The 25,755-nt window shown below is 42.5% G+C and overlaps 44 non-coding genes across 44 annotated transcripts; all 44 read right to left on the bottom strand.

Annotated features, from left to right (window-relative positions):
• Positions 1-172: 172 nt before the first annotated feature.
• Positions 173-291, bottom strand: LOC135158555 (5S ribosomal RNA). Its single transcript, XR_010297326.1, has one exon. It is a non-coding gene; the product is annotated as a 5S ribosomal RNA (ribosomal RNA).
• Positions 292-758: 467 nt separating this feature from the next.
• On the bottom strand, positions 759-877 carry LOC135158554 (5S ribosomal RNA). The gene has a single exon (XR_010297325.1). It is a non-coding gene; the product is annotated as a 5S ribosomal RNA (ribosomal RNA).
• Positions 878-1,344: 467 nt separating this feature from the next.
• Positions 1,345-1,463, bottom strand: LOC135158552 (5S ribosomal RNA). Its single transcript, XR_010297324.1, has one exon. It is a non-coding gene; the product is annotated as a 5S ribosomal RNA (ribosomal RNA).
• A 467-nt stretch (positions 1,464-1,930) lies between these two features.
• Positions 1,931-2,049, bottom strand: LOC135158541 (5S ribosomal RNA). The gene has a single exon (XR_010297314.1). It is a non-coding gene; the product is annotated as a 5S ribosomal RNA (ribosomal RNA).
• A 467-nt stretch (positions 2,050-2,516) lies between these two features.
• Positions 2,517-2,635, bottom strand: LOC135158530 (5S ribosomal RNA). The gene has a single exon (XR_010297303.1). It is a non-coding gene; the product is annotated as a 5S ribosomal RNA (ribosomal RNA).
• Positions 2,636-3,102: 467 nt separating this feature from the next.
• On the bottom strand, positions 3,103-3,221 carry LOC135158518 (5S ribosomal RNA). Its single transcript, XR_010297291.1, has one exon. It is a non-coding gene; the product is annotated as a 5S ribosomal RNA (ribosomal RNA).
• Positions 3,222-3,688: 467 nt separating this feature from the next.
• On the bottom strand, positions 3,689-3,807 carry LOC135158507 (5S ribosomal RNA). The gene has a single exon (XR_010297280.1). It is a non-coding gene; the product is annotated as a 5S ribosomal RNA (ribosomal RNA).
• A 467-nt stretch (positions 3,808-4,274) lies between these two features.
• LOC135158495 (5S ribosomal RNA) lies at positions 4,275-4,393 on the bottom strand. Its single transcript, XR_010297269.1, has one exon. It is a non-coding gene; the product is annotated as a 5S ribosomal RNA (ribosomal RNA).
• Positions 4,394-4,860: 467 nt separating this feature from the next.
• LOC135158484 (5S ribosomal RNA) lies at positions 4,861-4,979 on the bottom strand. Its single transcript, XR_010297258.1, has one exon. It is a non-coding gene; the product is annotated as a 5S ribosomal RNA (ribosomal RNA).
• A 467-nt stretch (positions 4,980-5,446) lies between these two features.
• LOC135158473 (5S ribosomal RNA) lies at positions 5,447-5,565 on the bottom strand. Its single transcript, XR_010297245.1, has one exon. It is a non-coding gene; the product is annotated as a 5S ribosomal RNA (ribosomal RNA).
• A 467-nt stretch (positions 5,566-6,032) lies between these two features.
• On the bottom strand, positions 6,033-6,151 carry LOC135158460 (5S ribosomal RNA). The gene has a single exon (XR_010297232.1). It is a non-coding gene; the product is annotated as a 5S ribosomal RNA (ribosomal RNA).
• A 467-nt stretch (positions 6,152-6,618) lies between these two features.
• On the bottom strand, positions 6,619-6,737 carry LOC135158449 (5S ribosomal RNA). The gene has a single exon (XR_010297221.1). It is a non-coding gene; the product is annotated as a 5S ribosomal RNA (ribosomal RNA).
• Positions 6,738-7,204: 467 nt separating this feature from the next.
• On the bottom strand, positions 7,205-7,323 carry LOC135158437 (5S ribosomal RNA). Its single transcript, XR_010297210.1, has one exon. It is a non-coding gene; the product is annotated as a 5S ribosomal RNA (ribosomal RNA).
• A 467-nt stretch (positions 7,324-7,790) lies between these two features.
• LOC135158425 (5S ribosomal RNA) lies at positions 7,791-7,909 on the bottom strand. Its single transcript, XR_010297199.1, has one exon. It is a non-coding gene; the product is annotated as a 5S ribosomal RNA (ribosomal RNA).
• A 467-nt stretch (positions 7,910-8,376) lies between these two features.
• LOC135158414 (5S ribosomal RNA) lies at positions 8,377-8,495 on the bottom strand. The gene has a single exon (XR_010297188.1). It is a non-coding gene; the product is annotated as a 5S ribosomal RNA (ribosomal RNA).
• Positions 8,496-8,962: 467 nt separating this feature from the next.
• Positions 8,963-9,081, bottom strand: LOC135158403 (5S ribosomal RNA). The gene has a single exon (XR_010297177.1). It is a non-coding gene; the product is annotated as a 5S ribosomal RNA (ribosomal RNA).
• Positions 9,082-9,548: 467 nt separating this feature from the next.
• On the bottom strand, positions 9,549-9,667 carry LOC135158392 (5S ribosomal RNA). Its single transcript, XR_010297166.1, has one exon. It is a non-coding gene; the product is annotated as a 5S ribosomal RNA (ribosomal RNA).
• A 467-nt stretch (positions 9,668-10,134) lies between these two features.
• Positions 10,135-10,253, bottom strand: LOC135158381 (5S ribosomal RNA). Its single transcript, XR_010297155.1, has one exon. It is a non-coding gene; the product is annotated as a 5S ribosomal RNA (ribosomal RNA).
• A 467-nt stretch (positions 10,254-10,720) lies between these two features.
• Positions 10,721-10,839, bottom strand: LOC135158369 (5S ribosomal RNA). The gene has a single exon (XR_010297143.1). It is a non-coding gene; the product is annotated as a 5S ribosomal RNA (ribosomal RNA).
• A 467-nt stretch (positions 10,840-11,306) lies between these two features.
• LOC135158358 (5S ribosomal RNA) lies at positions 11,307-11,425 on the bottom strand. The gene has a single exon (XR_010297132.1). It is a non-coding gene; the product is annotated as a 5S ribosomal RNA (ribosomal RNA).
• A 467-nt stretch (positions 11,426-11,892) lies between these two features.
• LOC135158346 (5S ribosomal RNA) lies at positions 11,893-12,011 on the bottom strand. Its single transcript, XR_010297120.1, has one exon. It is a non-coding gene; the product is annotated as a 5S ribosomal RNA (ribosomal RNA).
• Positions 12,012-12,478: 467 nt separating this feature from the next.
• On the bottom strand, positions 12,479-12,597 carry LOC135158335 (5S ribosomal RNA). Its single transcript, XR_010297109.1, has one exon. It is a non-coding gene; the product is annotated as a 5S ribosomal RNA (ribosomal RNA).
• A 467-nt stretch (positions 12,598-13,064) lies between these two features.
• Positions 13,065-13,183, bottom strand: LOC135158324 (5S ribosomal RNA). The gene has a single exon (XR_010297098.1). It is a non-coding gene; the product is annotated as a 5S ribosomal RNA (ribosomal RNA).
• Positions 13,184-13,650: 467 nt separating this feature from the next.
• Positions 13,651-13,769, bottom strand: LOC135158313 (5S ribosomal RNA). Its single transcript, XR_010297087.1, has one exon. It is a non-coding gene; the product is annotated as a 5S ribosomal RNA (ribosomal RNA).
• Positions 13,770-14,236: 467 nt separating this feature from the next.
• Positions 14,237-14,355, bottom strand: LOC135158302 (5S ribosomal RNA). The gene has a single exon (XR_010297076.1). It is a non-coding gene; the product is annotated as a 5S ribosomal RNA (ribosomal RNA).
• A 467-nt stretch (positions 14,356-14,822) lies between these two features.
• Positions 14,823-14,941, bottom strand: LOC135158291 (5S ribosomal RNA). The gene has a single exon (XR_010297065.1). It is a non-coding gene; the product is annotated as a 5S ribosomal RNA (ribosomal RNA).
• Positions 14,942-15,408: 467 nt separating this feature from the next.
• On the bottom strand, positions 15,409-15,527 carry LOC135158280 (5S ribosomal RNA). The gene has a single exon (XR_010297054.1). It is a non-coding gene; the product is annotated as a 5S ribosomal RNA (ribosomal RNA).
• A 467-nt stretch (positions 15,528-15,994) lies between these two features.
• Positions 15,995-16,113, bottom strand: LOC135158269 (5S ribosomal RNA). Its single transcript, XR_010297043.1, has one exon. It is a non-coding gene; the product is annotated as a 5S ribosomal RNA (ribosomal RNA).
• Positions 16,114-16,580: 467 nt separating this feature from the next.
• Positions 16,581-16,699, bottom strand: LOC135158258 (5S ribosomal RNA). The gene has a single exon (XR_010297031.1). It is a non-coding gene; the product is annotated as a 5S ribosomal RNA (ribosomal RNA).
• Positions 16,700-17,166: 467 nt separating this feature from the next.
• On the bottom strand, positions 17,167-17,285 carry LOC135158247 (5S ribosomal RNA). Its single transcript, XR_010297020.1, has one exon. It is a non-coding gene; the product is annotated as a 5S ribosomal RNA (ribosomal RNA).
• A 467-nt stretch (positions 17,286-17,752) lies between these two features.
• Positions 17,753-17,871, bottom strand: LOC135158235 (5S ribosomal RNA). The gene has a single exon (XR_010297008.1). It is a non-coding gene; the product is annotated as a 5S ribosomal RNA (ribosomal RNA).
• Positions 17,872-18,338: 467 nt separating this feature from the next.
• On the bottom strand, positions 18,339-18,457 carry LOC135158224 (5S ribosomal RNA). The gene has a single exon (XR_010296997.1). It is a non-coding gene; the product is annotated as a 5S ribosomal RNA (ribosomal RNA).
• Positions 18,458-18,924: 467 nt separating this feature from the next.
• On the bottom strand, positions 18,925-19,043 carry LOC135158213 (5S ribosomal RNA). The gene has a single exon (XR_010296986.1). It is a non-coding gene; the product is annotated as a 5S ribosomal RNA (ribosomal RNA).
• A 467-nt stretch (positions 19,044-19,510) lies between these two features.
• Positions 19,511-19,629, bottom strand: LOC135158202 (5S ribosomal RNA). Its single transcript, XR_010296975.1, has one exon. It is a non-coding gene; the product is annotated as a 5S ribosomal RNA (ribosomal RNA).
• Positions 19,630-20,096: 467 nt separating this feature from the next.
• Positions 20,097-20,215, bottom strand: LOC135158191 (5S ribosomal RNA). Its single transcript, XR_010296964.1, has one exon. It is a non-coding gene; the product is annotated as a 5S ribosomal RNA (ribosomal RNA).
• A 467-nt stretch (positions 20,216-20,682) lies between these two features.
• LOC135158180 (5S ribosomal RNA) lies at positions 20,683-20,801 on the bottom strand. Its single transcript, XR_010296953.1, has one exon. It is a non-coding gene; the product is annotated as a 5S ribosomal RNA (ribosomal RNA).
• Positions 20,802-21,268: 467 nt separating this feature from the next.
• Positions 21,269-21,387, bottom strand: LOC135158169 (5S ribosomal RNA). Its single transcript, XR_010296942.1, has one exon. It is a non-coding gene; the product is annotated as a 5S ribosomal RNA (ribosomal RNA).
• A 467-nt stretch (positions 21,388-21,854) lies between these two features.
• LOC135158158 (5S ribosomal RNA) lies at positions 21,855-21,973 on the bottom strand. The gene has a single exon (XR_010296931.1). It is a non-coding gene; the product is annotated as a 5S ribosomal RNA (ribosomal RNA).
• Positions 21,974-22,440: 467 nt separating this feature from the next.
• LOC135158147 (5S ribosomal RNA) lies at positions 22,441-22,559 on the bottom strand. The gene has a single exon (XR_010296920.1). It is a non-coding gene; the product is annotated as a 5S ribosomal RNA (ribosomal RNA).
• Positions 22,560-23,026: 467 nt separating this feature from the next.
• On the bottom strand, positions 23,027-23,145 carry LOC135158136 (5S ribosomal RNA). Its single transcript, XR_010296909.1, has one exon. It is a non-coding gene; the product is annotated as a 5S ribosomal RNA (ribosomal RNA).
• Positions 23,146-23,612: 467 nt separating this feature from the next.
• LOC135158556 (5S ribosomal RNA) lies at positions 23,613-23,731 on the bottom strand. The gene has a single exon (XR_010297327.1). It is a non-coding gene; the product is annotated as a 5S ribosomal RNA (ribosomal RNA).
• A 467-nt stretch (positions 23,732-24,198) lies between these two features.
• On the bottom strand, positions 24,199-24,317 carry LOC135158466 (5S ribosomal RNA). Its single transcript, XR_010297239.1, has one exon. It is a non-coding gene; the product is annotated as a 5S ribosomal RNA (ribosomal RNA).
• Positions 24,318-24,784: 467 nt separating this feature from the next.
• LOC135158352 (5S ribosomal RNA) lies at positions 24,785-24,903 on the bottom strand. The gene has a single exon (XR_010297126.1). It is a non-coding gene; the product is annotated as a 5S ribosomal RNA (ribosomal RNA).
• A 467-nt stretch (positions 24,904-25,370) lies between these two features.
• LOC135158241 (5S ribosomal RNA) lies at positions 25,371-25,489 on the bottom strand. Its single transcript, XR_010297014.1, has one exon. It is a non-coding gene; the product is annotated as a 5S ribosomal RNA (ribosomal RNA).
• Positions 25,490-25,755: the final 266 nt, after the last annotated feature.

Genomic DNA, 25,755 nt, shown 5'->3' with positions numbered 1-25,755 from the left:
TTGCCTTGAATGTCGGACATCAAGCGAAAAGTTTATTCCTGCTCTATTAAAAAGGGTGACGAAGGAGACGAAAAAGACAACAAAAAGAGACAAAAGTGATACTATAAGGAAAACAAATACCAACGACTTAAAATGTAAAAATGAATAAAGGGGCATTTCATGAAGCAAAAAATGCCTACAACACCCGGTATTCCCAGGCGGTCTCCCATCCAAGTACTAACCGAGCCCTATGCTGCTTGACTTCGGTGATCGGACGAGAACCGGTATATTCAGCATGGTATGGTCGTAGGCTCTTGCTCCATCAAAGTCAAGCTATTTGAAGGGATACTATGACGTCATCATCTATTTAATCCCTGTCAGTAATAATATTGGTTTCTTGATGTCTTCAGTCATTCCACCGATCTTTCATTGGGTTTGTTTCAGTTTCCATCGGATGCCTACCTACGAGAATTTTGAGATATTGTCGTGTTTTTTTTCTTGGATGCGCACCTGTGTGTGACGCAACAATTCACATGATGGTGTAGGCCTTGAACTGCGCGCCTCGTCTCTTGGAGACCCTGTGCTTGCAAACAAACGACTTTCCTCATTGCCTTGAATGTCGGACATCAAGCGAAAAGTTTATTCCTGCTCTATTAAAAAGGGTGACGAAGGAGACGAAAAAGACAACAAAAAGAGACAAAAGTGATACTATAAGGAAAACAAATACCAACGACTTAAAATGTAAAAATGAATAAAGGGGCATTTCATGAAGCAAAAAATGCCTACAACACCCGGTATTCCCAGGCGGTCTCCCATCCAAGTACTAACCGAGCCCTATGCTGCTTGACTTCGGTGATCGGACGAGAACCGGTATATTCAGCATGGTATGGTCGTAGGCTCTTGCTCCATCAAAGTCAAGCTATTTGAAGGGATACTATGACGTCATCATCTATTTAATCCCTGTCAGTAATAATATTGGTTTCTTGATGTCTTCAGTCATTCCACCGATCTTTCATTGGGTTTGTTTCAGTTTCCATCGGATGCCTACCTACGAGAATTTTGAGATATTGTCGTGTTTTTTTTCTTGGATGCGCACCTGTGTGTGACGCAACAATTCACATGATGGTGTAGGCCTTGAACTGCGCGCCTCGTCTCTTGGAGACCCTGTGCTTGCAAACAAACGACTTTCCTCATTGCCTTGAATGTCGGACATCAAGCGAAAAGTTTATTCCTGCTCTATTAAAAAGGGTGACGAAGGAGACGAAAAAGACAACAAAAAGAGACAAAAGTGATACTATAAGGAAAACAAATACCAACGACTTAAAATGTAAAAATGAATAAAGGGGCATTTCATGAAGCAAAAAATGCCTACAACACCCGGTATTCCCAGGCGGTCTCCCATCCAAGTACTAACCGAGCCCTATGCTGCTTGACTTCGGTGATCGGACGAGAACCGGTATATTCAGCATGGTATGGTCGTAGGCTCTTGCTCCATCAAAGTCAAGCTATTTGAAGGGATACTATGACGTCATCATCTATTTAATCCCTGTCAGTAATAATATTGGTTTCTTGATGTCTTCAGTCATTCCACCGATCTTTCATTGGGTTTGTTTCAGTTTCCATCGGATGCCTACCTACGAGAATTTTGAGATATTGTCGTGTTTTTTTTCTTGGATGCGCACCTGTGTGTGACGCAACAATTCACATGATGGTGTAGGCCTTGAACTGCGCGCCTCGTCTCTTGGAGACCCTGTGCTTGCAAACAAACGACTTTCCTCATTGCCTTGAATGTCGGACATCAAGCGAAAAGTTTATTCCTGCTCTATTAAAAAGGGTGACGAAGGAGACGAAAAAGACAACAAAAAGAGACAAAAGTGATACTATAAGGAAAACAAATACCAACGACTTAAAATGTAAAAATGAATAAAGGGGCATTTCATGAAGCAAAAAATGCCTACAACACCCGGTATTCCCAGGCGGTCTCCCATCCAAGTACTAACCGAGCCCTATGCTGCTTGACTTCGGTGATCGGACGAGAACCGGTATATTCAGCATGGTATGGTCGTAGGCTCTTGCTCCATCAAAGTCAAGCTATTTGAAGGGATACTATGACGTCATCATCTATTTAATCCCTGTCAGTAATAATATTGGTTTCTTGATGTCTTCAGTCATTCCACCGATCTTTCATTGGGTTTGTTTCAGTTTCCATCGGATGCCTACCTACGAGAATTTTGAGATATTGTCGTGTTTTTTTTCTTGGATGCGCACCTGTGTGTGACGCAACAATTCACATGATGGTGTAGGCCTTGAACTGCGCGCCTCGTCTCTTGGAGACCCTGTGCTTGCAAACAAACGACTTTCCTCATTGCCTTGAATGTCGGACATCAAGCGAAAAGTTTATTCCTGCTCTATTAAAAAGGGTGACGAAGGAGACGAAAAAGACAACAAAAAGAGACAAAAGTGATACTATAAGGAAAACAAATACCAACGACTTAAAATGTAAAAATGAATAAAGGGGCATTTCATGAAGCAAAAAATGCCTACAACACCCGGTATTCCCAGGCGGTCTCCCATCCAAGTACTAACCGAGCCCTATGCTGCTTGACTTCGGTGATCGGACGAGAACCGGTATATTCAGCATGGTATGGTCGTAGGCTCTTGCTCCATCAAAGTCAAGCTATTTGAAGGGATACTATGACGTCATCATCTATTTAATCCCTGTCAGTAATAATATTGGTTTCTTGATGTCTTCAGTCATTCCACCGATCTTTCATTGGGTTTGTTTCAGTTTCCATCGGATGCCTACCTACGAGAATTTTGAGATATTGTCGTGTTTTTTTTCTTGGATGCGCACCTGTGTGTGACGCAACAATTCACATGATGGTGTAGGCCTTGAACTGCGCGCCTCGTCTCTTGGAGACCCTGTGCTTGCAAACAAACGACTTTCCTCATTGCCTTGAATGTCGGACATCAAGCGAAAAGTTTATTCCTGCTCTATTAAAAAGGGTGACGAAGGAGACGAAAAAGACAACAAAAAGAGACAAAAGTGATACTATAAGGAAAACAAATACCAACGACTTAAAATGTAAAAATGAATAAAGGGGCATTTCATGAAGCAAAAAATGCCTACAACACCCGGTATTCCCAGGCGGTCTCCCATCCAAGTACTAACCGAGCCCTATGCTGCTTGACTTCGGTGATCGGACGAGAACCGGTATATTCAGCATGGTATGGTCGTAGGCTCTTGCTCCATCAAAGTCAAGCTATTTGAAGGGATACTATGACGTCATCATCTATTTAATCCCTGTCAGTAATAATATTGGTTTCTTGATGTCTTCAGTCATTCCACCGATCTTTCATTGGGTTTGTTTCAGTTTCCATCGGATGCCTACCTACGAGAATTTTGAGATATTGTCGTGTTTTTTTTCTTGGATGCGCACCTGTGTGTGACGCAACAATTCACATGATGGTGTAGGCCTTGAACTGCGCGCCTCGTCTCTTGGAGACCCTGTGCTTGCAAACAAACGACTTTCCTCATTGCCTTGAATGTCGGACATCAAGCGAAAAGTTTATTCCTGCTCTATTAAAAAGGGTGACGAAGGAGACGAAAAAGACAACAAAAAGAGACAAAAGTGATACTATAAGGAAAACAAATACCAACGACTTAAAATGTAAAACTGAATAAAGGGGCATTTCATGAAGCAAAAAATGCCTACAACACCCGGTATTCCCAGGCGGTCTCCCATCCAAGTACTAACCGAGCCCTATGCTGCTTGACTTCGGTGATCGGACGAGAACCGGTATATTCAGCATGGTATGGTCGTAGGCTCTTGCTCCATCAAAGTCAAGCTATTTGAAGGGATACTATGACGTCATCATCTATTTAATCCCTGTCAGTAATAATATTGGTTTCTTGATGTCTTCAGTCATTCCACCGATCTTTCATTGGGTTTGTTTCAGTTTCCATCGGATGCCTACCTACGAGAATTTTGAGATATTGTCGTGTTTTTTTTCTTGGATGCGCACCTGTGTGTGACGCAACAATTCACATGATGGTGTAGGCCTTGAACTGCGCGCCTCGTCTCTTGGAGACCCTGTGCTTGCAAACAAACGACTTTCCTCATTGCCTTGAATGTCGGACATCAAGCGAAAAGTTTATTCCTGCTCTATTAAAAAGGGTGACGAAGGAGACGAAAAAGACAACAAAAAGAGACAAAAGTGATACTATAAGGAAAACAAATACCAACGACTTAAAATGTAAAAATGAATAAAGGGGCATTTCATGAAGCAAAAAATGCCTACAACACCCGGTATTCCCAGGCGGTCTCCCATCCAAGTACTAACCGAGCCCTATGCTGCTTGACTTCGGTGATCGGACGAGAACCGGTATATTCAGCATGGTATGGTCGTAGGCTCTTGCTCCATCAAAGTCAAGCTATTTGAAGGGATACTATGACGTCATCATCTATTTAATCCCTGTCAGTAATAATATTGGTTTCTTGATGTCTTCAGTCATTCCACCGATCTTTCATTGGGTTTGTTTCAGTTTCCATCGGATGCCTACCTACGAGAATTTTGAGATATTGTCGTGTTTTTTTTCTTGGATGCGCACCTGTGTGTGACGCAACAATTCACATGATGGTGTAGGCCTTGAACTGCGCGCCTCGTCTCTTGGAGACCCTGTGCTTGCAAACAAACGACTTTCCTCATTGCCTTGAATGTCGGACATCAAGCGAAAAGTTTATTCCTGCTCTATTAAAAAGGGTGACGAAGGAGACGAAAAAGACAACAAAAAGAGACAAAAGTGATACTATAAGGAAAACAAATACCAACGACTTAAAATGTAAAAATGAATAAAGGGGCATTTCATGAAGCAAAAAATGCCTACAACACCCGGTATTCCCAGGCGGTCTCCCATCCAAGTACTAACCGAGCCCTATGCTGCTTGACTTCGGTGATCGGACGAGAACCGGTATATTCAGCATGGTATGGTCGTAGGCTCTTGCTCCATCAAAGTCAAGCTATTTGAAGGGATACTATGACGTCATCATCTATTTAATCCCTGTCAGTAATAATATTGGTTTCTTGATGTCTTCAGTCATTCCACCGATCTTTCATTGGGTTTGTTTCAGTTTCCATCGGATGCCTACCTACGAGAATTTTGAGATATTGTCGTGTTTTTTTTCTTGGATGCGCACCTGTGTGTGACGCAACAATTCACATGATGGTGTAGGCCTTGAACTGCGCGCCTCGTCTCTTGGAGACCCTGTGCTTGCAAACAAACGACTTTCCTCATTGCCTTGAATGTCGGACATCAAGCGAAAAGTTTATTCCTGCTCTATTAAAAAGGGTGACGAAGGAGACGAAAAAGACAACAAAAAGAGACAAAAGTGATACTATAAGGAAAACAAATACCAACGACTTAAAATGTAAAAATGAATAAAGGGGCATTTCATGAAGCAAAAAATGCCTACAACACCCGGTATTCCCAGGCGGTCTCCCATCCAAGTACTAACCGAGCCCTATGCTGCTTGACTTCGGTGATCGGACGAGAACCGGTATATTCAGCATGGTATGGTCGTAGGCTCTTGCTCCATCAAAGTCAAGCTATTTGAAGGGATACTATGACGTCATCATCTATTTAATCCCTGTCAGTAATAATATTGGTTTCTTGATGTCTTCAGTCATTCCACCGATCTTTCATTGGGTTTGTTTCAGTTTCCATCGGATGCCTACCTACGAGAATTTTGAGATATTGTCGTGTTTTTTTTCTTGGATGCGCACCTGTGTGTGACGCAACAATTCACATGATGGTGTAGGCCTTGAACTGCGCGCCTCGTCTCTTGGAGACCCTGTGCTTGCAAACAAACGACTTTCCTCATTGCCTTGAATGTCGGACATCAAGCGAAAAGTTTATTCCTGCTCTATTAAAAAGGGTGACGAAGGAGACGAAAAAGACAACAAAAAGAGACAAAAGTGATACTATAAGGAAAACAAATACCAACGACTTAAAATGTAAAAATGAATAAAGGGGCATTTCATGAAGCAAAAAATGCCTACAACACCCGGTATTCCCAGGCGGTCTCCCATCCAAGTACTAACCGAGCCCTATGCTGCTTGACTTCGGTGATCGGACGAGAACCGGTATATTCAGCATGGTATGGTCGTAGGCTCTTGCTCCATCAAAGTCAAGCTATTTGAAGGGATACTATGACGTCATCATCTATTTAATCCCTGTCAGTAATAATATTGGTTTCTTGATGTCTTCAGTCATTCCACCGATCTTTCATTGGGTTTGTTTCAGTTTCCATCGGATGCCTACCTACGAGAATTTTGAGATATTGTCGTGTTTTTTTTCTTGGATGCGCACCTGTGTGTGACGCAACAATTCACATGATGGTGTAGGCCTTGAACTGCGCGCCTCGTCTCTTGGAGACCCTGTGCTTGCAAACAAACGACTTTCCTCATTGCCTTGAATGTCGGACATCAAGCGAAAAGTTTATTCCTGCTCTATTAAAAAGGGTGACGAAGGAGACGAAAAAGACAACAAAAAGAGACAAAAGTGATACTATAAGGAAAACAAATACCAACGACTTAAAATGTAAAAATGAATAAAGGGGCATTTCATGAAGCAAAAAATGCCTACAACACCCGGTATTCCCAGGCGGTCTCCCATCCAAGTACTAACCGAGCCCTATGCTGCTTGACTTCGGTGATCGGACGAGAACCGGTATATTCAGCATGGTATGGTCGTAGGCTCTTGCTCCATCAAAGTCAAGCTATTTGAAGGGATACTATGACGTCATCATCTATTTAATCCCTGTCAGTAATAATATTGGTTTCTTGATGTCTTCAGTCATTCCACCGATCTTTCATTGGGTTTGTTTCAGTTTCCATCGGATGCCTACCTACGAGAATTTTGAGATATTGTCGTGTTTTTTTTCTTGGATGCGCACCTGTGTGTGACGCAACAATTCACATGATGGTGTAGGCCTTGAACTGCGCGCCTCGTCTCTTGGAGACCCTGTGCTTGCAAACAAACGACTTTCCTCATTGCCTTGAATGTCGGACATCAAGCGAAAAGTTTATTCCTGCTCTATTAAAAAGGGTGACGAAGGAGACGAAAAAGACAACAAAAAGAGACAAAAGTGATACTATAAGGAAAACAAATACCAACGACTTAAAATGTAAAAATGAATAAAGGGGCATTTCATGAAGCAAAAAATGCCTACAACACCCGGTATTCCCAGGCGGTCTCCCATCCAAGTACTAACCGAGCCCTATGCTGCTTGACTTCGGTGATCGGACGAGAACCGGTATATTCAGCATGGTATGGTCGTAGGCTCTTGCTCCATCAAAGTCAAGCTATTTGAAGGGATACTATGACGTCATCATCTATTTAATCCCTGTCAGTAATAATATTGGTTTCTTGATGTCTTCAGTCATTCCACCGATCTTTCATTGGGTTTGTTTCAGTTTCCATCGGATGCCTACCTACGAGAATTTTGAGATATTGTCGTGTTTTTTTTCTTGGATGCGCACCTGTGTGTGACGCAACAATTCACATGATGGTGTAGGCCTTGAACTGCGCGCCTCGTCTCTTGGAGACCCTGTGCTTGCAAACAAACGACTTTCCTCATTGCCTTGAATGTCGGACATCAAGCGAAAAGTTTATTCCTGCTCTATTAAAAAGGGTGACGAAGGAGACGAAAAAGACAACAAAAAGAGACAAAAGTGATACTATAAGGAAAACAAATACCAACGACTTAAAATGTAAAACTGAATAAAGGGGCATTTCATGAAGCAAAAAATGCCTACAACACCCGGTATTCCCAGGCGGTCTCCCATCCAAGTACTAACCGAGCCCTATGCTGCTTGACTTCGGTGATCGGACGAGAACCGGTATATTCAGCATGGTATGGTCGTAGGCTCTTGCTCCATCAAAGTCAAGCTATTTGAAGGGATACTATGACGTCATCATCTATTTAATCCCTGTCAGTAATAATATTGGTTTCTTGATGTCTTCAGTCATTCCACCGATCTTTCATTGGGTTTGTTTCAGTTTCCATCGGATGCCTACCTACGAGAATTTTGAGATATTGTCGTGTTTTTTTTCTTGGATGCGCACCTGTGTGTGACGCAACAATTCACATGATGGTGTAGGCCTTGAACTGCGCGCCTCGTCTCTTGGAGACCCTGTGCTTGCAAACAAACGACTTTCCTCATTGCCTTGAATGTCGGACATCAAGCGAAAAGTTTATTCCTGCTCTATTAAAAAGGGTGACGAAGGAGACGAAAAAGACAACAAAAAGAGACAAAAGTGATACTATAAGGAAAACAAATACCAACGACTTAAAATGTAAAAATGAATAAAGGGGCATTTCATGAAGCAAAAAATGCCTACAACACCCGGTATTCCCAGGCGGTCTCCCATCCAAGTACTAACCGAGCCCTATGCTGCTTGACTTCGGTGATCGGACGAGAACCGGTATATTCAGCATGGTATGGTCGTAGGCTCTTGCTCCATCAAAGTCAAGCTATTTGAAGGGATACTATGACGTCATCATCTATTTAATCCCTGTCAGTAATAATATTGGTTTCTTGATGTCTTCAGTCATTCCACCGATCTTTCATTGGGTTTGTTTCAGTTTCCATCGGATGCCTACCTACGAGAATTTTGAGATATTGTCGTGTTTTTTTTCTTGGATGCGCACCTGTGTGTGACGCAACAATTCACATGATGGTGTAGGCCTTGAACTGCGCGCCTCGTCTCTTGGAGACCCTGTGCTTGCAAACAAACGACTTTCCTCATTGCCTTGAATGTCGGACATCAAGCGAAAAGTTTATTCCTGCTCTATTAAAAAGGGTGACGAAGGAGACGAAAAAGACAACAAAAAGAGACAAAAGTGATACTATAAGGAAAACAAATACCAACGACTTAAAATGTAAAAATGAATAAAGGGGCATTTCATGAAGCAAAAAATGCCTACAACACCCGGTATTCCCAGGCGGTCTCCCATCCAAGTACTAACCGAGCCCTATGCTGCTTGACTTCGGTGATCGGACGAGAACCGGTATATTCAGCATGGTATGGTCGTAGGCTCTTGCTCCATCAAAGTCAAGCTATTTGAAGGGATACTATGACGTCATCATCTATTTAATCCCTGTCAGTAATAATATTGGTTTCTTGATGTCTTCAGTCATTCCACCGATCTTTCATTGGGTTTGTTTCAGTTTCCATCGGATGCCTACCTACGAGAATTTTGAGATATTGTCGTGTTTTTTTTCTTGGATGCGCACCTGTGTGTGACGCAACAATTCACATGATGGTGTAGGCCTTGAACTGCGCGCCTCGTCTCTTGGAGACCCTGTGCTTGCAAACAAACGACTTTCCTCATTGCCTTGAATGTCGGACATCAAGCGAAAAGTTTATTCCTGCTCTATTAAAAAGGGTGACGAAGGAGACGAAAAAGACAACAAAAAGAGACAAAAGTGATACTATAAGGAAAACAAATACCAACGACTTAAAATGTAAAAATGAATAAAGGGGCATTTCATGAAGCAAAAAATGCCTACAACACCCGGTATTCCCAGGCGGTCTCCCATCCAAGTACTAACCGAGCCCTATGCTGCTTGACTTCGGTGATCGGACGAGAACCGGTATATTCAGCATGGTATGGTCGTAGGCTCTTGCTCCATCAAAGTCAAGCTATTTGAAGGGATACTATGACGTCATCATCTATTTAATCCCTGTCAGTAATAATATTGGTTTCTTGATGTCTTCAGTCATTCCACCGATCTTTCATTGGGTTTGTTTCAGTTTCCATCGGATGCCTACCTACGAGAATTTTGAGATATTGTCGTGTTTTTTTTCTTGGATGCGCACCTGTGTGTGACGCAACAATTCACATGATGGTGTAGGCCTTGAACTGCGCGCCTCGTCTCTTGGAGACCCTGTGCTTGCAAACAAACGACTTTCCTCATTGCCTTGAATGTCGGACATCAAGCGAAAAGTTTATTCCTGCTCTATTAAAAAGGGTGACGAAGGAGACGAAAAAGACAACAAAAAGAGACAAAAGTGATACTATAAGGAAAACAAATACCAACGACTTAAAATGTAAAAATGAATAAAGGGGCATTTCATGAAGCAAAAAATGCCTACAACACCCGGTATTCCCAGGCGGTCTCCCATCCAAGTACTAACCGAGCCCTATGCTGCTTGACTTCGGTGATCGGACGAGAACCGGTATATTCAGCATGGTATGGTCGTAGGCTCTTGCTCCATCAAAGTCAAGCTATTTGAAGGGATACTATGACGTCATCATCTATTTAATCCCTGTCAGTAATAATATTGGTTTCTTGATGTCTTCAGTCATTCCACCGATCTTTCATTGGGTTTGTTTCAGTTTCCATCGGATGCCTACCTACGAGAATTTTGAGATATTGTCGTGTTTTTTTTCTTGGATGCGCACCTGTGTGTGACGCAACAATTCACATGATGGTGTAGGCCTTGAACTGCGCGCCTCGTCTCTTGGAGACCCTGTGCTTGCAAACAAACGACTTTCCTCATTGCCTTGAATGTCGGACATCAAGCGAAAAGTTTATTCCTGCTCTATTAAAAAGGGTGACGAAGGAGACGAAAAAGACAACAAAAAGAGACAAAAGTGATACTATAAGGAAAACAAATACCAACGACTTAAAATGTAAAAATGAATAAAGGGGCATTTCATGAAGCAAAAAATGCCTACAACACCCGGTATTCCCAGGCGGTCTCCCATCCAAGTACTAACCGAGCCCTATGCTGCTTGACTTCGGTGATCGGACGAGAACCGGTATATTCAGCATGGTATGGTCGTAGGCTCTTGCTCCATCAAAGTCAAGCTATTTGAAGGGATACTATGACGTCATCATCTATTTAATCCCTGTCAGTAATAATATTGGTTTCTTGATGTCTTCAGTCATTCCACCGATCTTTCATTGGGTTTGTTTCAGTTTCCATCGGATGCCTACCTACGAGAATTTTGAGATATTGTCGTGTTTTTTTTCTTGGATGCGCACCTGTGTGTGACGCAACAATTCACATGATGGTGTAGGCCTTGAACTGCGCGCCTCGTCTCTTGGAGACCCTGTGCTTGCAAACAAACGACTTTCCTCATTGCCTTGAATGTCGGACATCAAGCGAAAAGTTTATTCCTGCTCTATTAAAAAGGGTGACGAAGGAGACGAAAAAGACAACAAAAAGAGACAAAAGTGATACTATAAGGAAAACAAATACCAACGACTTAAAATGTAAAAATGAATAAAGGGGCATTTCATGAAGCAAAAAATGCCTACAACACCCGGTATTCCCAGGCGGTCTCCCATCCAAGTACTAACCGAGCCCTATGCTGCTTGACTTCGGTGATCGGACGAGAACCGGTATATTCAGCATGGTATGGTCGTAGGCTCTTGCTCCATCAAAGTCAAGCTATTTGAAGGGATACTATGACGTCATCATCTATTTAATCCCTGTCAGTAATAATATTGGTTTCTTGATGTCTTCAGTCATTCCACCGATCTTTCATTGGGTTTGTTTCAGTTTCCATCGGATGCCTACCTACGAGAATTTTGAGATATTGTCGTGTTTTTTTTCTTGGATGCGCACCTGTGTGTGACGCAACAATTCACATGATGGTGTAGGCCTTGAACTGCGCGCCTCGTCTCTTGGAGACCCTGTGCTTGCAAACAAACGACTTTCCTCATTGCCTTGAATGTCGGACATCAAGCGAAAAGTTTATTCCTGCTCTATTAAAAAGGGTGACGAAGGAGACGAAAAAGACAACAAAAAGAGACAAAAGTGATACTATAAGGAAAACAAATACCAACGACTTAAAATGTAAAAATGAATAAAGGGGCATTTCATGAAGCAAAAAATGCCTACAACACCCGGTATTCCCAGGCGGTCTCCCATCCAAGTACTAACCGAGCCCTATGCTGCTTGACTTCGGTGATCGGACGAGAACCGGTATATTCAGCATGGTATGGTCGTAGGCTCTTGCTCCATCAAAGTCAAGCTATTTGAAGGGATACTATGACGTCATCATCTATTTAATCCCTGTCAGTAATAATATTGGTTTCTTGATGTCTTCAGTCATTCCACCGATCTTTCATTGGGTTTGTTTCAGTTTCCATCGGATGCCTACCTACGAGAATTTTGAGATATTGTCGTGTTTTTTTTCTTGGATGCGCACCTGTGTGTGACGCAACAATTCACATGATGGTGTAGGCCTTGAACTGCGCGCCTCGTCTCTTGGAGACCCTGTGCTTGCAAACAAACGACTTTCCTCATTGCCTTGAATGTCGGACATCAAGCGAAAAGTTTATTCCTGCTCTATTAAAAAGGGTGACGAAGGAGACGAAAAAGACAACAAAAAGAGACAAAAGTGATACTATAAGGAAAACAAATACCAACGACTTAAAATGTAAAAATGAATAAAGGGGCATTTCATGAAGCAAAAAATGCCTACAACACCCGGTATTCCCAGGCGGTCTCCCATCCAAGTACTAACCGAGCCCTATGCTGCTTGACTTCGGTGATCGGACGAGAACCGGTATATTCAGCATGGTATGGTCGTAGGCTCTTGCTCCATCAAAGTCAAGCTATTTGAAGGGATACTATGACGTCATCATCTATTTAATCCCTGTCAGTAATAATATTGGTTTCTTGATGTCTTCAGTCATTCCACCGATCTTTCATTGGGTTTGTTTCAGTTTCCATCGGATGCCTACCTACGAGAATTTTGAGATATTGTCGTGTTTTTTTTCTTGGATGCGCACCTGTGTGTGACGCAACAATTCACATGATGGTGTAGGCCTTGAACTGCGCGCCTCGTCTCTTGGAGACCCTGTGCTTGCAAACAAACGACTTTCCTCATTGCCTTGAATGTCGGACATCAAGCGAAAAGTTTATTCCTGCTCTATTAAAAAGGGTGACGAAGGAGACGAAAAAGACAACAAAAAGAGACAAAAGTGATACTATAAGGAAAACAAATACCAACGACTTAAAATGTAAAAATGAATAAAGGGGCATTTCATGAAGCAAAAAATGCCTACAACACCCGGTATTCCCAGGCGGTCTCCCATCCAAGTACTAACCGAGCCCTATGCTGCTTGACTTCGGTGATCGGACGAGAACCGGTATATTCAGCATGGTATGGTCGTAGGCTCTTGCTCCATCAAAGTCAAGCTATTTGAAGGGATACTATGACGTCATCATCTATTTAATCCCTGTCAGTAATAATATTGGTTTCTTGATGTCTTCAGTCATTCCACCGATCTTTCATTGGGTTTGTTTCAGTTTCCATCGGATGCCTACCTACGAGAATTTTGAGATATTGTCGTGTTTTTTTTCTTGGATGCGCACCTGTGTGTGACGCAACAATTCACATGATGGTGTAGGCCTTGAACTGCGCGCCTCGTCTCTTGGAGACCCTGTGCTTGCAAACAAACGACTTTCCTCATTGCCTTGAATGTCGGACATCAAGCGAAAAGTTTATTCCTGCTCTATTAAAAAGGGTGACGAAGGAGACGAAAAAGACAACAAAAAGAGACAAAAGTGATACTATAAGGAAAACAAATACCAACGACTTAAAATGTAAAAATGAATAAAGGGGCATTTCATGAAGCAAAAAATGCCTACAACACCCGGTATTCCCAGGCGGTCTCCCATCCAAGTACTAACCGAGCCCTATGCTGCTTGACTTCGGTGATCGGACGAGAACCGGTATATTCAGCATGGTATGGTCGTAGGCTCTTGCTCCATCAAAGTCAAGCTATTTGAAGGGATACTATGACGTCATCATCTATTTAATCCCTGTCAGTAATAATATTGGTTTCTTGATGTCTTCAGTCATTCCACCGATCTTTCATTGGGTTTGTTTCAGTTTCCATCGGATGCCTACCTACGAGAATTTTGAGATATTGTCGTGTTTTTTTTCTTGGATGCGCACCTGTGTGTGACGCAACAATTCACATGATGGTGTAGGCCTTGAACTGCGCGCCTCGTCTCTTGGAGACCCTGTGCTTGCAAACAAACGACTTTCCTCATTGCCTTGAATGTCGGACATCAAGCGAAAAGTTTATTCCTGCTCTATTAAAAAGGGTGACGAAGGAGACGAAAAAGACAACAAAAAGAGACAAAAGTGATACTATAAGGAAAACAAATACCAACGACTTAAAATGTAAAAATGAATAAAGGGGCATTTCATGAAGCAAAAAATGCCTACAACACCCGGTATTCCCAGGCGGTCTCCCATCCAAGTACTAACCGAGCCCTATGCTGCTTGACTTCGGTGATCGGACGAGAACCGGTATATTCAGCATGGTATGGTCGTAGGCTCTTGCTCCATCAAAGTCAAGCTATTTGAAGGGATACTATGACGTCATCATCTATTTAATCCCTGTCAGTAATAATATTGGTTTCTTGATGTCTTCAGTCATTCCACCGATCTTTCATTGGGTTTGTTTCAGTTTCCATCGGATGCCTACCTACGAGAATTTTGAGATATTGTCGTGTTTTTTTTCTTGGATGCGCACCTGTGTGTGACGCAACAATTCACATGATGGTGTAGGCCTTGAACTGCGCGCCTCGTCTCTTGGAGACCCTGTGCTTGCAAACAAACGACTTTCCTCATTGCCTTGAATGTCGGACATCAAGCGAAAAGTTTATTCCTGCTCTATTAAAAAGGGTGACGAAGGAGACGAAAAAGACAACAAAAAGAGACAAAAGTGATACTATAAGGAAAACAAATACCAACGACTTAAAATGTAAAAATGAATAAAGGGGCATTTCATGAAGCAAAAAATGCCTACAACACCCGGTATTCCCAGGCGGTCTCCCATCCAAGTACTAACCGAGCCCTATGCTGCTTGACTTCGGTGATCGGACGAGAACCGGTATATTCAGCATGGTATGGTCGTAGGCTCTTGCTCCATCAAAGTCAAGCTATTTGAAGGGATACTATGACGTCATCATCTATTTAATCCCTGTCAGTAATAATATTGGTTTCTTGATGTCTTCAGTCATTCCACCGATCTTTCATTGGGTTTGTTTCAGTTTCCATCGGATGCCTACCTACGAGAATTTTGAGATATTGTCGTGTTTTTTTTCTTGGATGCGCACCTGTGTGTGACGCAACAATTCACATGATGGTGTAGGCCTTGAACTGCGCGCCTCGTCTCTTGGAGACCCTGTGCTTGCAAACAAACGACTTTCCTCATTGCCTTGAATGTCGGACATCAAGCGAAAAGTTTATTCCTGCTCTATTAAAAAGGGTGACGAAGGAGACGAAAAAGACAACAAAAAGAGACAAAAGTGATACTATAAGGAAAACAAATACCAACGACTTAAAATGTAAAAATGAATAAAGGGGCATTTCATGAAGCAAAAAATGCCTACAACACCCGGTATTCCCAGGCGGTCTCCCATCCAAGTACTAACCGAGCCCTATGCTGCTTGACTTCGGTGATCGGACGAGAACCGGTATATTCAGCATGGTATGGTCGTAGGCTCTTGCTCCATCAAAGTCAAGCTATTTGAAGGGATACTATGACGTCATCATCTATTTAATCCCTGTCAGTAATAATATTGGTTTCTTGATGTCTTCAGTCATTCCACCGATCTTTCATTGGGTTTGTTTCAGTTTCCATCGGATGCCTACCTACGAGAATTTTGAGATATTGTCGTGTTTTTTTTCTTGGATGCGCACCTGTGTGTGACGCAACAATTCACATGATGGTGTAGGCCTTGAACTGCGCGCCTCGTCTCTTGGAGACCCTGTGCTTGCAAACAAACGACTTTCCTCATTGCCTTGAATGTCGGACATCAAGCGAAAAGTTTATTCCTGCTCTATTAAAAAGGGTGACGAAGGAGACGAAAAAGACAACAAAAAGAGACAAAAGTGATACTATAAGGAAAACAAATACCAACGACTTAAAATGTAAAAATGAATAAAGGGGCATTTCATGAAGCAAAAAATGCCTACAACACCCGGTATTCCCAGGCGGTCTCCCATCCAAGTACTAACCGAGCCCTATGCTGCTTGACTTCGGTGATCGGACGAGAACCGGTATATTCAGCATGGTATGGTCGTAGGCTCTTGCTCCATCAAAGTCAAGCTATTTGAAGGGATACTATGACGTCATCATCTATTTAATCCCTGTCAGTAATAATATTGGTTTCTTGATGTCTTCAGTCATTCCACCGATCTTTCATTGGGTTTGTTTCAGTTTCCATCGGATGCCTACCTACGAGAATTTTGAGATATTGTCGTGTTTTTTTTCTTGGATGCGCACCTGTGTGTGACGCAACAATTCACATGATGGTGTAGGCCTTGAACTGCGCGCCTCGTCTCTTGGAGACCCTGTGCTTGCAAACAAACGACTTTCCTCATTGCCTTGAATGTCGGACATCAAGCGAAAAGTTTATTCCTGCTCTATTAAAAAGGGTGACGAAGGAGACGAAAAAGACAACAAAAAGAGACAAAAGTGATACTATAAGGAAAACAAATACCAACGACTTAAAATGTAAAAATGAATAAAGGGGCATTTCATGAAGCAAAAAATGCCTACAACACCCGGTATTCCCAGGCGGTCTCCCATCCAAGTACTAACCGAGCCCTATGCTGCTTGACTTCGGTGATCGGACGAGAACCGGTATATTCAGCATGGTATGGTCGTAGGCTCTTGCTCCATCAAAGTCAAGCTATTTGAAGGGATACTATGACGTCATCATCTATTTAATCCCTGTCAGTAATAATATTGGTTTCTTGATGTCTTCAGTCATTCCACCGATCTTTCATTGGGTTTGTTTCAGTTTCCATCGGATGCCTACCTACGAGAATTTTGAGATATTGTCGTGTTTTTTTTCTTGGATGCGCACCTGTGTGTGACGCAACAATTCACATGATGGTGTAGGCCTTGAACTGCGCGCCTCGTCTCTTGGAGACCCTGTGCTTGCAAACAAACGACTTTCCTCATTGCCTTGAATGTCGGACATCAAGCGAAAAGTTTATTCCTGCTCTATTAAAAAGGGTGACGAAGGAGACGAAAAAGACAACAAAAAGAGACAAAAGTGATACTATAAGGAAAACAAATACCAACGACTTAAAATGTAAAAATGAATAAAGGGGCATTTCATGAAGCAAAAAATGCCTACAACACCCGGTATTCCCAGGCGGTCTCCCATCCAAGTACTAACCGAGCCCTATGCTGCTTGACTTCGGTGATCGGACGAGAACCGGTATATTCAGCATGGTATGGTCGTAGGCTCTTGCTCCATCAAAGTCAAGCTATTTGAAGGGATACTATGACGTCATCATCTATTTAATCCCTGTCAGTAATAATATTGGTTTCTTGATGTCTTCAGTCATTCCACCGATCTTTCATTGGGTTTGTTTCAGTTTCCATCGGATGCCTACCTACGAGAATTTTGAGATATTGTCGTGTTTTTTTTCTTGGATGCGCACCTGTGTGTGACGCAACAATTCACATGATGGTGTAGGCCTTGAACTGCGCGCCTCGTCTCTTGGAGACCCTGTGCTTGCAAACAAACGACTTTCCTCATTGCCTTGAATGTCGGACATCAAGCGAAAAGTTTATTCCTGCTCTATTAAAAAGGGTGACGAAGGAGACGAAAAAGACAACAAAAAGAGACAAAAGTGATACTATAAGGAAAACAAATACCAACGACTTAAAATGTAAAAATGAATAAAGGGGCATTTCATGAAGCAAAAAATGCCTACAACACCCGGTATTCCCAGGCGGTCTCCCATCCAAGTACTAACCGAGCCCTATGCTGCTTGACTTCGGTGATCGGACGAGAACCGGTATATTCAGCATGGTATGGTCGTAGGCTCTTGCTCCATCAAAGTCAAGCTATTTGAAGGGATACTATGACGTCATCATCTATTTAATCCCTGTCAGTAATAATATTGGTTTCTTGATGTCTTCAGTCATTCCACCGATCTTTCATTGGGTTTGTTTCAGTTTCCATCGGATGCCTACCTACGAGAATTTTGAGATATTGTCGTGTTTTTTTTCTTGGATGCGCACCTGTGTGTGACGCAACAATTCACATGATGGTGTAGGCCTTGAACTGCGCGCCTCGTCTCTTGGAGACCCTGTGCTTGCAAACAAACGACTTTCCTCATTGCCTTGAATGTCGGACATCAAGCGAAAAGTTTATTCCTGCTCTATTAAAAAGGGTGACGAAGGAGACGAAAAAGACAACAAAAAGAGACAAAAGTGATACTATAAGGAAAACAAATACCAACGACTTAAAATGTAAAAATGAATAAAGGGGCATTTCATGAAGCAAAAAATGCCTACAACACCCGGTATTCCCAGGCGGTCTCCCATCCAAGTACTAACCGAGCCCTATGCTGCTTGACTTCGGTGATCGGACGAGAACCGGTATATTCAGCATGGTATGGTCGTAGGCTCTTGCTCCATCAAAGTCAAGCTATTTGAAGGGATACTATGACGTCATCATCTATTTAATCCCTGTCAGTAATAATATTGGTTTCTTGATGTCTTCAGTCATTCCACCGATCTTTCATTGGGTTTGTTTCAGTTTCCATCGGATGCCTACCTACGAGAATTTTGAGATATTGTCGTGTTTTTTTTCTTGGATGCGCACCTGTGTGTGACGCAACAATTCACATGATGGTGTAGGCCTTGAACTGCGCGCCTCGTCTCTTGGAGACCCTGTGCTTGCAAACAAACGACTTTCCTCATTGCCTTGAATGTCGGACATCAAGCGAAAAGTTTATTCCTGCTCTATTAAAAAGGGTGACGAAGGAGACGAAAAAGACAACAAAAAGAGACAAAAGTGATACTATAAGGAAAACAAATACCAACGACTTAAAATGTAAAAATGAATAAAGGGGCATTTCATGAAGCAAAAAATGCCTACAACACCCGGTATTCCCAGGCGGTCTCCCATCCAAGTACTAACCGAGCCCTATGCTGCTTGACTTCGGTGATCGGACGAGAACCGGTATATTCAGCATGGTATGGTCGTAGGCTCTTGCTCCATCAAAGTCAAGCTATTTGAAGGGATACTATGACGTCATCATCTATTTAATCCCTGTCAGTAATAATATTGGTTTCTTGATGTCTTCAGTCATTCCACCGATCTTTCATTGGGTTTGTTTCAGTTTCCATCGGATGCCTACCTACGAGAATTTTGAGATATTGTCGTGTTTTTTTTCTTGGATGCGCACCTGTGTGTGACGCAACAATTCACATGATGGTGTAGGCCTTGAACTGCGCGCCTCGTCTCTTGGAGACCCTGTGCTTGCAAACAAACGACTTTCCTCATTGCCTTGAATGTCGGACATCAAGCGAAAAGTTTATTCCTGCTCTATTAAAAAGGGTGACGAAGGAGACGAAAAAGACAACAAAAAGAGACAAAAGTGATACTATAAGGAAAACAAATACCAACGACTTAAAATGTAAAAATGAATAAAGGGGCATTTCATGAAGCAAAAAATGCCTACAACACCCGGTATTCCCAGGCGGTCTCCCATCCAAGTACTAACCGAGCCCTATGCTGCTTGACTTCGGTGATCGGACGAGAACCGGTATATTCAGCATGGTATGGTCGTAGGCTCTTGCTCCATCAAAGTCAAGCTATTTGAAGGGATACTATGACGTCATCATCTATTTAATCCCTGTCAGTAATAATATTGGTTTCTTGATGTCTTCAGTCATTCCACCGATCTTTCATTGGGTTTGTTTCAGTTTCCATCGGATGCCTACCTACGAGAATTTTGAGATATTGTCGTGTTTTTTTTCTTGGATGCGCACCTGTGTGTGACGCAACAATTCACATGATGGTGTAGGCCTTGAACTGCGCGCCTCGTCTCTTGGAGACCCTGTGCTTGCAAACAAACGACTTTCCTCATTGCCTTGAATGTCGGACATCAAGCGAAAAGTTTATTCCTGCTCTATTAAAAAGGGTGACGAAGGAGACGAAAAAGACAACAAAAAGAGACAAAAGTGATACTATAAGGAAAACAAATACCAACGACTTAAAATGTAAAAATGAATAAAGGGGCATTTCATGAAGCAAAAAATGCCTACAACACCCGGTATTCCCAGGCGGTCTCCCATCCAAGTACTAACCGAGCCCTATGCTGCTTGACTTCGGTGATCGGACGAGAACCGGTATATTCAGCATGGTATGGTCGTAGGCTCTTGCTCCATCAAAGTCAAGCTATTTGAAGGGATACTATGACGTCATCATCTATTTAATCCCTGTCAGTAATAATATTGGTTTCTTGATGTCTTCAGTCATTCCACCGATCTTTCATTGGGTTTGTTTCAGTTTCCATCGGATGCCTACCTACGAGAATTTTGAGATATTGTCGTGTTTTTTTTCTTGGATGCGCACCTGTGTGTGACGCAACAATTCACATGATGGTGTAGGCCTTGAACTGCGCGCCTCGTCTCTTGGAGACCCTGTGCTTGCAAACAAACGACTTTCCTCATTGCCTTGAATGTCGGACATCAAGCGAAAAGTTTATTCCTGCTCTATTAAAAAGGGTGACGAAGGAGACGAAAAAGACAACAAAAAGAGACAAAAGTGATACTATAAGGAAAACAAATACCAACGACTTAAAATGTAAAAATGAATAAAGGGGCATTTCATGAAGCAAAAAATGCCTACAACACCCGGTATTCCCAGGCGGTCTCCCATCCAAGTACTAACCGAGCCCTATGCTGCTTGACTTCGGTGATCGGACGAGAACCGGTATATTCAGCATGGTATGGTCGTAGGCTCTTGCTCCATCAAAGTCAAGCTATTTGAAGGGATACTATGACGTCATCATCTATTTAATCCCTGTCAGTAATAATATTGGTTTCTTGATGTCTTCAGTCATTCCACCGATCTTTCATTGGGTTTGTTTCAGTTTCCATCGGATGCCTACCTACGAGAATTTTGAGATATTGTCGTGTTTTTTTTCTTGGATGCGCACCTGTGTGTGACGCAACAATTCACATGATGGTGTAGGCCTTGAACTGCGCGCCTCGTCTCTTGGAGACCCTGTGCTTGCAAACAAACGACTTTCCTCATTGCCTTGAATGTCGGACATCAAGCGAAAAGTTTATTCCTGCTCTATTAAAAAGGGTGACGAAGGAGACGAAAAAGACAACAAAAAGAGACAAAAGTGATACTATAAGGAAAACAAATACCAACGACTTAAAATGTAAAAATGAATAAAGGGGCATTTCATGAAGCAAAAAATGCCTACAACACCCGGTATTCCCAGGCGGTCTCCCATCCAAGTACTAACCGAGCCCTATGCTGCTTGACTTCGGTGATCGGACGAGAACCGGTATATTCAGCATGGTATGGTCGTAGGCTCTTGCTCCATCAAAGTCAAGCTATTTGAAGGGATACTATGACGTCATCATCTATTTAATCCCTGTCAGTAATAATATTGGTTTCTTGATGTCTTCAGTCATTCCACCGATCTTTCATTGGGTTTGTTTCAGTTTCCATCGGATGCCTACCTACGAGAATTTTGAGATATTGTCGTGTTTTTTTTCTTGGATGCGCACCTGTGTGTGACGCAACAATTCACATGATGGTGTAGGCCTTGAACTGCGCGCCTCGTCTCTTGGAGACCCTGTGCTTGCAAACAAACGACTTTCCTCATTGCCTTGAATGTCGGACATCAAGCGAAAAGTTTATTCCTGCTCTATTAAAAAGGGTGACGAAGGAGACGAAAAAGACAACAAAAAGAGACAAAAGTGATACTATAAGGAAAACAAATACCAACGACTTAAAATGTAAAAATGAATAAAGGGGCATTTCATGAAGCAAAAAATGCCTACAACACCCGGTATTCCCAGGCGGTCTCCCATCCAAGTACTAACCGAGCCCTATGCTGCTTGACTTCGGTGATCGGACGAGAACCGGTATATTCAGCATGGTATGGTCGTAGGCTCTTGCTCCATCAAAGTCAAGCTATTTGAAGGGATACTATGACGTCATCATCTATTTAATCCCTGTCAGTAATAATATTGGTTTCTTGATGTCTTCAGTCATTCCACCGATCTTTCATTGGGTTTGTTTCAGTTTCCATCGGATGCCTACCTACGAGAATTTTGAGATATTGTCGTGTTTTTTTTCTTGGATGCGCACCTGTGTGTGACGCAACAATTCACATGATGGTGTAGGCCTTGAACTGCGCGCCTCGTCTCTTGGAGACCCTGTGCTTGCAAACAAACGACTTTCCTCATTGCCTTGAATGTCGGACATCAAGCGAAAAGTTTATTCCTGCTCTATTAAAAAGGGTGACGAAGGAGACGAAAAAGACAACAAAAAGAGACAAAAGTGATACTATAAGGAAAACAAATACCAACGACTTAAAATGTAAAAATGAATAAAGGGGCATTTCATGAAGCAAAAAATGCCTACAACACCCGGTATTCCCAGGCGGTCTCCCATCCAAGTACTAACCGAGCCCTATGCTGCTTGACTTCGGTGATCGGACGAGAACCGGTATATTCAGCATGGTATGGTCGTAGGCTCTTGCTCCATCAAAGTCAAGCTATTTGAAGGGATACTATGACGTCATCATCTATTTAATCCCTGTCAGTAATAATATTGGTTTCTTGATGTCTTCAGTCATTCCACCGATCTTTCATTGGGTTTGTTTCAGTTTCCATCGGATGCCTACCTACGAGAATTTTGAGATATTGTCGTGTTTTTTTTCTTGGATGCGCACCTGTGTGTGACGCAACAATTCACATGATGGTGTAGGCCTTGAACTGCGCGCCTCGTCTCTTGGAGACCCTGTGCTTGCAAACAAACGACTTTCCTCATTGCCTTGAATGTCGGACATCAAGCGAAAAGTTTATTCCTGCTCTATTAAAAAGGGTGACGAAGGAGACGAAAAAGACAACAAAAAGAGACAAAAGTGATACTATAAGGAAAACAAATACCAACGACTTAAAATGTAAAAATGAATAAAGGGGCATTTCATGAAGCAAAAAATGCCTACAACACCCGGTATTCCCAGGCGGTCTCCCATCCAAGTACTAACCGAGCCCTATGCTGCTTGACTTCGGTGATCGGACGAGAACCGGTATATTCAGCATGGTATGGTCGTAGGCTCTTGCTCCATCAAAGTCAAGCTATTTGAAGGGATACTATGACGTCATCATCTATTTAATCCCTGTCAGTAATAATATTGGTTTCTTGATGTCTTCAGTCATTCCACCGATCTTTCATTGGGTTTGTTTCAGTTTCCATCGGATGCCTACCTACGAGAATTTTGAGATATTGTCGTGTTTTTTTTCTTGGATGCGCACCTGTGTGTGACGCAACAATTCACATGATGGTGTAGGCCTTGAACTGCGCGCCTCGTCTCTTGGAGACCCTGTGCTTGCAAACAAACGACTTTCCTCATTGCCTTGAATGTCGGACATCAAGCGAAAAGTTTATTCCTGCTCTATTAAAAAGGGTGACGAAGGAGACGAAAAAGACAACAAAAAGAGACAAAAGTGATACTATAAGGAAAACAAATACCAACGACTTAAAATGTAAAAATGAATAAAGGGGCATTTCATGAAGCAAAAAATGCCTACAACACCCGGTATTCCCAGGCGGTCTCCCATCCAAGTACTAACCGAGCCCTATGCTGCTTGACTTCGGTGATCGGACGAGAACCGGTATATTCAGCATGGTATGGTCGTAGGCTCTTGCTCCATCAAAGTCAAGCTATTTGAAGGGATACTATGACGTCATCATCTATTTAATCCCTGTCAGTAATAATATTGGTTTCTTGATGTCTTCAGTCATTCCACCGATCTTTCATTGGGTTTGTTTCAGTTTCCATCGGATGCCTACCTACGAGAATTTTGAGATATTGTCGTGTTTTTTTTCTTGGATGCGCACCTGTGTGTGACGCAACAATTCACATGATGGTGTAGGCCTTGAACTGCGCGCCTCGTCTCTTGGAGACCCTGTGCTTGCAAACAAACGACTTTCCTCATTGCCTTGAATGTCGGACATCAAGCGAAAAGTTTATTCCTGCTCTATTAAAAAGGGTGACGAAGGAGACGAAAAAGACAACAAAAAGAGACAAAAGTGATACTATAAGGAAAACAAATACCAACGACTTAAAATGTAAAAATGAATAAAGGGGCATTTCATGAAGCAAAAAATGCCTACAACACCCGGTATTCCCAGGCGGTCTCCCATCCAAGTACTAACCGAGCCCTATGCTGCTTGACTTCGGTGATCGGACGAGAACCGGTATATTCAGCATGGTATGGTCGTAGGCTCTTGCTCCATCAAAGTCAAGCTATTTGAAGGGATACTATGACGTCATCATCTATTTAATCCCTGTCAGTAATAATATTGGTTTCTTGATGTCTTCAGTCATTCCACCGATCTTTCATTGGGTTTGTTTCAGTTTCCATCGGATGCCTACCTACGAGAATTTTGAGATATTGTCGTGTTTTTTTTCTTGGATGCGCACCTGTGTGTGACGCAACAATTCACATGATGGTGTAGGCCTTGAACTGCGCGCCTCGTCTCTTGGAGACCCTGTGCTTGCAAACAAACGACTTTCCTCATTGCCTTGAATGTCGGACATCAAGCGAAAAGTTTATTCCTGCTCTATTAAAAAGGGTGACGAAGGAGACGAAAAAGACAACAAAAAGAGACAAAAGTGATACTATAAGGAAAACAAATACCAACGACTTAAAATGTAAAAATGAATAAAGGGGCATTTCATGAAGCAAAAAATGCCTACAACACCCGGTATTCCCAGGCGGTCTCCCATCCAAGTACTAACCGAGCCCTATGCTGCTTGACTTCGGTGATCGGACGAGAACCGGTATATTCAGCATGGTATGGTCGTAGGCTCTTGCTCCATCAAAGTCAAGCTATTTGAAGGGATACTATGACGTCATCATCTATTTAATCCCTGTCAGTAATAATATTGGTTTCTTGATGTCTTCAGTCATTCCACCGATCTTTCATTGGGTTTGTTTCAGTTTCCATCGGATGCCTACCTACGAGAATTTTGAGATATTGTCGTGTTTTTTTTCTTGGATGCGCACCTGTGTGTGACGCAACAATTCACATGATGGTGTAGGCCTTGAACTGCGCGCCTCGTCTCTTGGAGACCCTGTGCTTGCAAACAAACGACTTTCCTCATTGCCTTGAATGTCGGACATCAAGCGAAAAGTTTATTCCTGCTCTATTAAAAAGGGTGACGAAGGAGACGAAAAAGACAACAAAAAGAGACAAAAGTGATACTATAAGGAAAACAAATACCAACGACTTAAAATGTAAAAATGAATAAAGGGGCATTTCATGAAGCAAAAAATGCCTACAACACCCGGTATTCCCAGGCGGTCTCCCATCCAAGTACTAACCGAGCCCTATGCTGCTTGACTTCGGTGATCGGACGAGAACCGGTATATTCAGCATGGTATGGTCGTAGGCTCTTGCTCCATCAAAGTCAAGCTATTTGAAGGGATACTATGACGTCATCATCTATTTAATCCCTGTCAGTAATAATATTGGTTTCTTGATGTCTTCAGTCATTCCACCGATCTTTCATTGGGTTTGTTTCAGTTTCCATCGGATGCCTACCTACGAGAATTTTGAGATATTGTCGTGTTTTTTTTCTTGGATGCGCACCTGTGTGTGACGCAACAATTCACATGATGGTGTAGGCCTTGAACTGCGCGCCTCGTCTCTTGGAGACA

The sequence above is a fragment of the Lytechinus pictus genome, unplaced genomic scaffold (genome assembly GCF_037042905.1).
Source record: "Lytechinus pictus isolate F3 Inbred unplaced genomic scaffold, Lp3.0 scaffold_45, whole genome shotgun sequence".
NCBI classification, from domain to species: Eukaryota; Metazoa; Echinodermata; class Echinoidea; order Temnopleuroida; family Toxopneustidae; genus Lytechinus; species Lytechinus pictus.
This window is presented reverse-complemented; position numbering and strand designations above follow the sequence as displayed.